Source organism: Magnolia sinica, chromosome 15 (assembly GCF_029962835.1).
Source record: "Magnolia sinica isolate HGM2019 chromosome 15, MsV1, whole genome shotgun sequence".
Lineage (NCBI taxonomy): Eukaryota > Viridiplantae > Streptophyta > Magnoliopsida > Magnoliales > Magnoliaceae > Magnolia > Magnolia sinica.
This window is the reverse complement of record NC_080587.1, coordinates 66,010,604-66,021,251: the sequence shown is the minus strand read 5'-3', so window position 1 is coordinate 66,021,251 and position 10,648 is coordinate 66,010,604.

Below are 10,648 nucleotides of genomic sequence, written 5' to 3'. Positions count from 1 at the left end.
GCTGAGAGAGTTTTTTATTTTCTGTTTTTTTTTTTTTTTGAATTTGAGGATAGCCTAATCATGGTAGGCTAAACCTCTTAGCTAGGGCTAAGAGGTGAAGCTTGTGGTGTGATGGGAATGATTCTATGGCTTTGATTCATGTTAGACTAAATTGATGTTGATTTAGTTTGATTAATAGGAATGCTTCCAGTTTTTAATGGTTTGTTGTGACTGAAATTACAATAGATCTGCGATAGCTTTGAGCATGTTCTTAGCATTATGGATTTATGAATTTGGGAACCATGTTGTTCACCATCGTCTCCTGGGCATGGTTGGATGATGGAACTCTTCCTGACATTCATGCATCACTCAGATTGGCTGTGAATTAGTTTAATTCTGTTGTTTACTTTGTCTCATGGGCATAATTTTGTAATGGAATCCATTCTAATTTACACCCGTCTAATCTCTTGAAAACTAGATTAAATAAAGTTAAGAATTGATTTTCAGGTTATATCTTCCAATTGGATGAAGATGGGACTCGAAGTCCAGTTGAGTTCACGAATCGACCGTAGATCTCCCTGATCTCTATAAGTGGATCCTCTGAATCCTTAGTTTCCTACCTCTGAATTCTTCAAGTTTTAAATTAATATTTCACCATTATTCCCTCAAATTCATTTGATTTAGATTTCATCTTAGTCTAATTCTAGTTCTATTTAGTTTCAGATTACGTACAAGTTTCAGTCCCTTGGGATTCGACCTCGGTCTCACCGAGTTTATTACTACATCACAACCCTATACTTGGGGAGTGAACAAGGGCGTGACATGAATGACTTGGAAAATCAATATAAAGATACGGTTTGTCTTAACACTAAAGACTACGGGATAATGGGCTAAAAGTTTTTTTTGGAAAGATGAAAGGTTTCATTAAGTAAAAGGCAAAAAATAAAGAGAATGGATGCAGAGAGAGCAGCCCATAATTACAGGCGTAAAAAGAAAAAGTCTTGACCATAAAGGTCTTTAACATTGGAGGCCCACTCAATCATCAGACACTTGGCCTTAGTTGCCACTGAACTAGGCATATTAAAAATATTTACTGTTCCTCTCCCTCTATACTGACCACCAAATCGCAAGAACCGACATTCTTCAAATGATTATCTTCACCCTACCAATATGCATCTCGTGCCACGCTTGAAGGAATTGGTGAACCTCACCCAGAAAGCACCAATGTAAATTGAACTCATTCATAATCTCAGCCCAAATGGATCGAACAAACAGACAATGTAACAACAGATGGTCCACTGTCTCTTCAGCCCGCGTGCAGCATAAGAGAACCATCCCCTTTTTCCTCAGATTTTCCACCGTAAGGATTTTCTTTTTCCCTGCCAGCCATCCAAACACTATGATTTTCGGGGGGCATCGTACTTCTAGAGAAAGGAGAGGTTTTTATTGGGTTCGTGCTTTAGTCTGTGCATCTAGTTTTAGAGAGACCGAACGGAGAAAGAAGACGATTTGTCCAATTTCTAGAAAATTGAATCTTGAGACGAGAGAGAGGGGGCTGCAGAATAGAGACATTCCAGGAGACTTGTAAAATTCGAAATCTCCCAAACTTGGAGGCTTCTTCTGCACTTCATGTTCCAGACGATTTTCCCATCCACTTTGGTGAAATGATCAGCAACATACAAATTCTTGGACACGGCAATACGGTAGGAGAAAGGAAATCTGCTTCTGAGCGTTTGTTCTCCAATCCAGATGTCATCCCAAAACTGAATTTTGGTTCCATTGCCAAGGACAAAACCAACGCTCAGAAGAACGACCTGCTTCATTTTCATAATTTCTTTCCAGATATGTAAGACTTTATGAGACAGTAATTCTTTAGCCCACCAGCCACTAGGAGATGTACCATATTTTCCTTTGATAATGGAGCTCCAAAGACTTCCTTCTTTAGTCCCAAGCCTCCAAATCCACTTTCCTAAGAGAGCTTTATTCATCACTTTAAGATCTCTGACCCCAGCTCCCTCGTCCGCCAAATGGAGACAGACCTCTGACTACTTTAGGAAATGAAACTTCTTCCCAACTTCCTTACCTTGCCATAAAAAATAGCACCTCACTTTATCAATAGACTCCCTTACCGAAGCCGGACATTTAAGAAGATACATGAAGTAAATTGGGAGGTTGGAGAGAGCGACTTTGATTAATGTAAGGTGACCTCCTAAAGAGAGATATCTACTCTTCCATCTCGAAAGATACGACTGAAATCTGGCTATAACTTTGTCCCATAAAATTTTGGAAGGTTTACCGACACATAACGGCAAGCCCACGAAAGAAGACTTGTAGGCAAAATGTTGAGCAAGACATTCTACCTCTGCTTTATCCATGTTGGTCCCAAAGATTTTGGATCTTACCATATTCACCTTCAGACCAGAAACCGCTTGGAAGCAAAGAATAGTAGTTCTCAAATTGAGAACCATCTCGGACGAGGCTTCGGAAAATATAATGGAGTCATCTGCATATTGAATATGCGTAATTGGCCTTGGCATACCATTGATGTTGATCCCACATAAGATGCTCTCCTCTTACCCTTTTAGGAGCATACGAGATAAAGCCTCTCCCACGATCAAAAAAAGGAAGGGGGAGAGAGGATCTCCCTGCCTTAAGCCTCTTGAGCTTTTGAAAAAGCCTTTTGGAGACCCATTTAATAGGATAGAAAAATGAGCCGATACAGTACACTCTCATCCATGCTCTCCACTTGTCTCCAAACCCCATGTGCTGCAACATGTACTGTAAGAAGCCCCAGTCTATATGATCATAGGCTTTTTCGATATCCAGCTTACAAGCGATGTGCTTTTGACCCGATCTAACACTAGCATCCAGGATTTTGTTAGCACAAAGAGCTGCATCGATTATCTGTCTGTCGGCTATGAAGGCACACTGATTTTCTGATATAAGCTTCCCAATAACCTTTGTCAGCCACATTGTCAAAACCTTTGCCAAAATCTTGTAAGGCCCCCCTAACAAACTGATAGGCTTGAAATCTTTTGGAGACGCAGCACCTGCTATCTTCGAAATCAAAGCCATGAAAGTAGCCCCTAAGCTGGTAGAAATCCTACTCCTATTATGGAAGTCCTTGAATGTCACGCCCCAAACTCGGAAACCGGGCTCACAAAATTTTCGATCGTCGAATCCGGTGCCGACAGCCTTCGTAGTACCCCATTCTCAGCTCCCAGCATCCAAACGCCAGGTTTCGATCCTGAGATCCTACAAAGAGGATTTTCCAACGTACTTTTGTCTCATAAGAAGCATAACCACTAGTATACCCAAATCATAAAGGTAACATCATCATCACATATCCACTAATATTAACATTTGAATACAGTGTTGAAAGAGAAATACATATGTTAGTGATCAAAGCTCCAAAAGTCTGTTGCACGCTCCAAGCTCAACGTTGCTACAACCTAACGCCGCCTACACGCATCTATCATGCATAAGCTTATAGAAAACTTAGAGGGTGGTGAAAGTGTGTGCGATGCACATGCCAAGTATCCAATACAATGCCATAATCATACAATATCGGAAATACAGGCAAGATCATAAATCATACGATATCAGAGTAAACGAAAATATACTGGTAAGTCCATGAGTGCTATCAGTCGTACCAAGGCTATGCGATGCAAGGCATGAATGCTAACGACTATATTAAGGCTATGCAATGCAAAACACAATGAGACAATAACAGATGTTGAGGATGCAATGCAATATGCAAATCCTGACGAGCCACGAATACCATCAACCTCATCTAGGCCATACATCAAACCTGCGCATATCACGCGGTCATGTGGGGATAACTCCATCTCACAAGGAGTCCCATAAACATCTCAGCCCAATGGTATCTCCTTTAATCAATCATCCATCACAACATGCATACGAATGATGGGGGTCCACAGAAGGACTGCGGATCAAGTCTAAATATCAAGATAAACTCACTGATATAAAACGAGTCACGATAGTTAAGGAAAGAATCCAGCTTATAGCCACCACAACATCAAACGATGCAACCGATGTGGGACAAAGTTCTGCTTTCATTGTGTGCACAGTAGCCTGCCAGCACAGTAGCCTGTCAATCACTGGTAGCTCACTCAGGCTCCTTAGGCCCCGCCCACATGTGATCACAGTGATGAAACGTCACAATATCCCCCATCGAGGGTAGATCCGAATCTAAGTGCAATAAGTGGGCTTCCTTACCCTCTCTATCGCGTAATAAACTAGACTTCCTTATAGGCCCAATATATATAAAAGGTGGCTCCAAGGTGTAGGTATCATGATGCTATGCTGTCACATACTCATAATCGGTATCAATAACCGACACTGATAATCGGCCGAAAAAGGCTTGAGGAAAGGTCACAATGTGGACATTAAACCATCATTGCCCAATAATGTGGCCATTTAACCAACATTGCTCCCAAGGAGTGGCCCATACAAGGGATTCATACACAACTTAACAGGCCATACATACATCGCACTAGGCCTCAACCATGGGCCTTGAATACATCTCAAGGGGACTTTCCAAATGGGTCGAAAATACGTCACATTGGGCCTCGCCCACGGGCCTCAAATACATCACATTGGGCCTTCTCCATGGGCCTCGAATACATTACATTGGGCCTCACCCAGGGGCCTCGAATACATCACAATGGGCCTCAACCCACGGGCCTCAAATACATTACATCGGGCCTCATCAAAATGGGCCGAATCAAATGGGCTTCATGTATATCAATCGGGCCCACCCTTATGTATTTTTGAGATCCAACCTATTCATAAGTTAACATAGAGGTAAATGAAGTGAAAGCAAAAACATCAACTTGATCGGAACTACCGTGGCCCTTAAGAAGTTTTGAACGGTGAATGTCACTGTCCCCGCTATTTTCAATGGTGGGGTCCACTTGAACTATAGATTTATTTCATTTTTAGTCTCAAGCTTGTAAGACAAGCTTGCCAAATGGTTGGATGGTTTGGATGCAACACATGCATCAGGGTGGGTCCCATAGATGGACAACGTTGATAAAATACATAAATCATGGTGGGTCCACGCAGCACTTGCTGACGTTAAGCAGCAACACTGCTGGGCCCCATAGATAGACGGTTTGATATAACATATACCTTATGTGGGGTCCGCACAGATGGACGATCAGGATAAAGCCCATACACCACGGACGGTGTAAATAAAACATATACATTATGGTGTAACCCACCGCCTGGACGGACGGACAGCTAGGTATACAATACCTATATCATAGGTAGGCCCCACCCCACATGTGCAGCGTGTGCAGGGTGGGTTCTGCGCCCTGAAAAGGGACAGACAGTATCAGGTGGGTTCACACGTGTGAAAGGTGTGAATATAATACATATGTCAGTGGATCCCACGTGGGGCCCACCATAATGTTTGCCTACCATCCAATCCGTGGATAAGGTCACACGGACCTGAATAAAGGGGAAAAACAAATTTCACAATGATCCAAAACTTCTGTGACCTAGAAAGGGTTTCAATGGTAGACGTTCAATCACACTGTTTTCCTGTGACGTGGGCCACCTGAGTTCCAAATTCGGCTGATTTTTAGGGTGGCCCACTGGTCAGAGGGGACCCAACAAATGCACAGTGTTGATGATCAACACCCATCATGGCGGGGCCCACAGCTGGGACCGTGGGTCCTTACCTGTCCGTCCGCCACTAGTGCAGCAGGCGCTGCCGGCGCGCCGTCTGGCAGCAGCAGCGTCTGCTGCATATATTTTTTTTTTGAAAAACTTGTATTTTCATGGTTTTTCCTAGGTGGGGCCTGCAGCGGCAAAATCCACCCCGTCCACTGGATCCCATGGCCCAAGAGAAGCCAAACAAGCCCAATATTCGATGTGCTTTGGTGTACAGAAACATCAAAGTGAATTTTAACGATAAAAACTACCATTTTCTATGCTATGGCCTGCCAGATAGTCGAATTAGCTTCATTTTTCGGCTCAACGCCTAAAATGATCTGAGGAACAGGATGGGCGACTTGGATTGGATCTATGCATCAAGGTGGGGCCTGCATGGGTGGCCCACCCAAAAGCCTTAAAAATCTTTTTTTTGTTGCTGCTGTGAACCCACGTCCAGCGTCCCTGGACGGACGGCGTGAATATACAATTCGTCAAGGCGGGTCCCACATGGACGTGGCCCATCTGATTTAGATAAGTCTGATATTTGTGTTTTCCCATCGTCCCAAGGTAGGGGCCACATGGTTTGGACGGCCATGGGGTCCATTTGATGGACGGCCTAGATATCACATATACTCAATAAATGGGCCACAAAATAAAGAAAGGAGGGAGAGAGAGAGAGAGAGAGAGAGAGAGAGAGAGAGAGAGAGACGATGATGGAGGTACCTCGGCACTATGGGCCCTCCCTTGCATGATTTACAACATACATCAAGTGGGTCCCATTTCATATGGGCCTTCCGATCAAAATCAACGATGGAGATCCATTCCCCACCGAAATGCAAGGTCTAGATAACTCTATTTATGTAAGGAAAATAAACATCATGATGGGGTCTATGGAGAATGGCCCTATCATGGAATGATCATGAAAATTAAAGTGGGCCATCGGCCACATCTAGGGTCCAAAGTGAGATCCATACCATCAATCGGTAGGCCTCACTTGGTCCATCATCAAAACATGAGAATCTAGCCGATAAAGCACCCACCATTTGATCTTCTTGGTCCGATGGAACACCAATCTCCTTGTATCTCACTTTGATGGAGGATGATGAGAAATGAACGGCTAAGATGAAAGATTTTGGGGTGGGAAGTGGGCCACACACATCTCACTTTCTCTCTTGGAAAACCATGGACATCCACCACTTTTTGCTTGGAATTTTTTTTGTGTTTGAGAAATGAGAGAGAGAGGGTTGTAAGGAGAGAGAGTGATGGGTAATGGATATGAAGTGAGTGATAGGTGAGGTGAGAGACTTGTTGACTTTTGGGGTAGATTGCTTGACTTGTGGAGAAAGAAAGCATGAGTTGCTCATGTACTTGACATGAGGTGATTGATTGATTGATTGAGTGATTGATTGATGGAACGTGTTGTAGAGATTCTCTTGGAATCGTAAACGCGCGGTGTTTTCCTCGAACTGAACGTGGACCCACATCTTCTAACCAGGGTATCGGATTGGTATGCAAGACGCGACGTTGGAACCGCGGCGACGGTGCGGTCGCAATGGTATAAGTCTCGGATTAAGCCGACTCGAATCTAAGGGATACGACTTAGGGTCGCGTGCAAACGTTGATTATAGGTCGCAGATTGCCGAAATTCGGCGGGAAGGATCGCGAAAGTCGACGAAACAGTATGAACTAAGATATGGGTCTTACATTGAACCAATCTATGACATCTGATTGGATCACCTTCCAAAAATGAGCATAGAAAGAGACTGGGAATCCGTCCGGACTAGGCGCCTTGTCTACCCCTAACGAGTCAATGGCCCGTTTGATCTCATCTCCTGAGAAAGGACCTTCCAGAAGAACCGCCTCCTCCTCTGTAATTGAATTAAACTGGATTCCATCTAACTTGGGCCTGCACCACTCTTCTCCCTTGAGAAGGGATCTATAGTAATAGATCATCTCCTCAACAATCTCGTCTTTGTCTTCTATTTGAACCCTGTCCACCAAAATACTAGAAATTATATTGTTTGTTGCATGCATACTTGCCATAGTGTGAAAGAATCTCGTATTCCTATTGCTTTCTTTCAGCCATTTCAGACGGGCCTTTTGTTTCCAAGATATATTTTTTTAAAGGATTGTGTTGGCAATGGCTTGAATTATTTGCACTCTTCTGGCCTGAGAGTCTGGAGACAAAATTTGAACTTCGGCCTATGCATCAATAGCTAACAATTCCTGATTTTTGCTTTGAAGCTCATTCCTGTGCCACTGCTTTAATTCTTTTTTTAGCATCTTCAGCTTAGAGGATAGCCTGAAATTGGCAAATCCTGTAACTTTGAAGCCTACCCACCAATCGGTAACCTTTTTTGAGAAGCCTGAAATTTTGAGCCATGATAAATCAAAACGGAATGGCTTAGGCCCCCAATTCTGCTCTTCCACATCTAAACAAATGGGGCAATGATCTAATTTTTTGGCACCGGAAATTATGTAAATAAATCATATTGAAGCCTTATAGGTTCTAATAATACATCTAAGACAACTCGTAATACTATTAGCTCTCGGAAGAAAAGCAGGGTGAGCTGTCCATGTAACACTATGTGGATCGGTATGGGCAACGTGGTTGAAGCGATAACGAAGTTAGTAAGGTAGCTTGAAAAAAATTTAAAGTCATACATAATACAATATATTTGAACCGCGTTGGCGGAGATTTCGGGATTGAGCGAAGTCAAGTACCTGATTGCAAAGAGTGTCCTGTTAAAGGATGATGGTGTAGCCACTGCATTTCCTATGTTACCTCTATACACGAGGGCAACATGGATCCGAAGGAAGATGGATGCACATTATAATGCCTTCGCTAGAAGTTAGTAGATTAGTGACCATCAACGAGAAGCCGTCGATAAAAACCATATAATTTTTCTTTTTAAAAAAATGTTGTGATTGTGTAATTCATAATTATCTGTCCACAGCTTGCCGTCTACCATGTACGTTTCATAGGTATAGATATGGTGGTTGTAGGTTTGAAATGAAGGTAATCTTTTTGGACAAGGATAAATATGGGCAGGTAGTGGATGGTCACATGGTGGACCATAGTGGTTTGGTTGTTAGGTAACTTTGATAAACTCTTTACATATGGAATGACAGACTTATATATAGCATGTAATTAACATAGGTTATCATATATGGTGCATTGCGGGCAACTGCAATGGCCTATTTGTGTTTATGTGGTATATGTTTGCTATATGATAGGAGGTGATCTTCAACTTAATTTTGATTATGAGCTGCATGTATGCAATGGCCTATTTGATGTAGTTAGATGTCCTACATGCCTGATCTGTGATGTAAGTTGGCTAATAAGAAGCAAATAATAGAAATCGAGGAACTATGGTTATTACATTAACCTAAACTCTGGTTTGCATAATTACATGATATAATTAGTCAATTTATGAGTTGCATATATCCATTTATTTTCTATGCATTCTCAATTTATGTCTCTTTTGTCCATGCAGATCGTACAATATCAAAGCACTCGAAAACCTTGAATCCATGACAATTAGAAAGAATGCAATGCACAGGTGGAAGGCTATTCTAGCAGCAGTTTCAAGTCATACGTTCATATGATGATGCATGCATTAGATAGCATGCATTTCATGGTAATTCTCAGTTCTTGGGTGTGACGCGAGGTAGCCTGACAACCCTTATGATCAGACGCTCAATGGAAGCAAGTGGAGCTTCAACTTCTTCAAACATGGGAATTGTCGGTGGGCCAACAATTGCAATGCGTCGTGAAGTTACCAATGTCTGACGAGGAGTGGCTCATTTGTTTCTTTATTGCATCATTGCTGTTTTGGGTAGTGTTTTACATAGTGTTCTAGTAGTTTTTAGTAGAAGTATTGTCTTTCTGGTTCAAAACTCCTTTTTTGGACAATTAGTCTTCTCTCAATTTGGGTTACTTTGTATACGTTATTTGTTAATCACATATATAGAATTCTCTCATGTGGTAACTTAGTAAGTAGACAATGAAATCCATCTATGAAGGAGTTCGTCTTGCGTTACATATGGTAACTATTACCCCATACATTTGGTAATTGAGACGGTCACAATCTTTTATGCAGTCTAGGAAGATATACAATAGCCCATATACATATACCTTGGGAAGGTGAGGGAACCGGATCATTGGCATGTTTTGTACATGGGCCCCCCAATTTGTTAACAGAAATGGTTGGGCACAATTGGCAAAGTTGAGCGTGTATACAGGATCAGATGGATCTTGTATGCACCAAACTAGACATCGACAATGGAGCACCATTCTCTTGATAACACCGTTTCATTTCCCAGTCAGGGTCAGTATCCAAACATGTAATGTATGGTTACAATGGTTAGAATTTACTATCACCAAGTGGTTCCCACCATCCTTATGCATTGTACATTGGATGTACACTCCACTTACATTGACACTACCGTGGAAAGGCAATCACTAGTCGAATACTAAATATTGCAGCATAATACTTGAATCTAAATAGGGCCTAATCATCATTTTTCAAGCATTTTAGAAACATATTTCACTTCTTCTTTTTAACCATTAACTGGCCTAATACTCATTTCCATGCATTTTAGAAACATATTTCACCTTTTTTTCCCCACTTTTTTCACCACCGACCATCCCACAATTCACTTGAAATGAAGTTTCCCTAAAAATGAGGGAAACTAAAATAAAAAACCTTCCACAGATGTCTCATCCATTTTTCAGTCCCGCCCTCGCAGTATTGGTAGTCCTTCAACTTTGAGGTTATGAGTTCAAGTACCCATTTGTGGGGGGTGTGCCTAAAAAAAATTCTTTTCCAAATCTATTTTGTGGATTCCACCTATCCAAATAAATAGATATAGAGAGAGAACGAAAAATAAAAATAAAAATACAAGTCTAGAAAAAAGAAATAATAATAATAATAATAATAAATAAAGCTACACAAACCAAAAAATCATTTCCTTCCAAAAACTT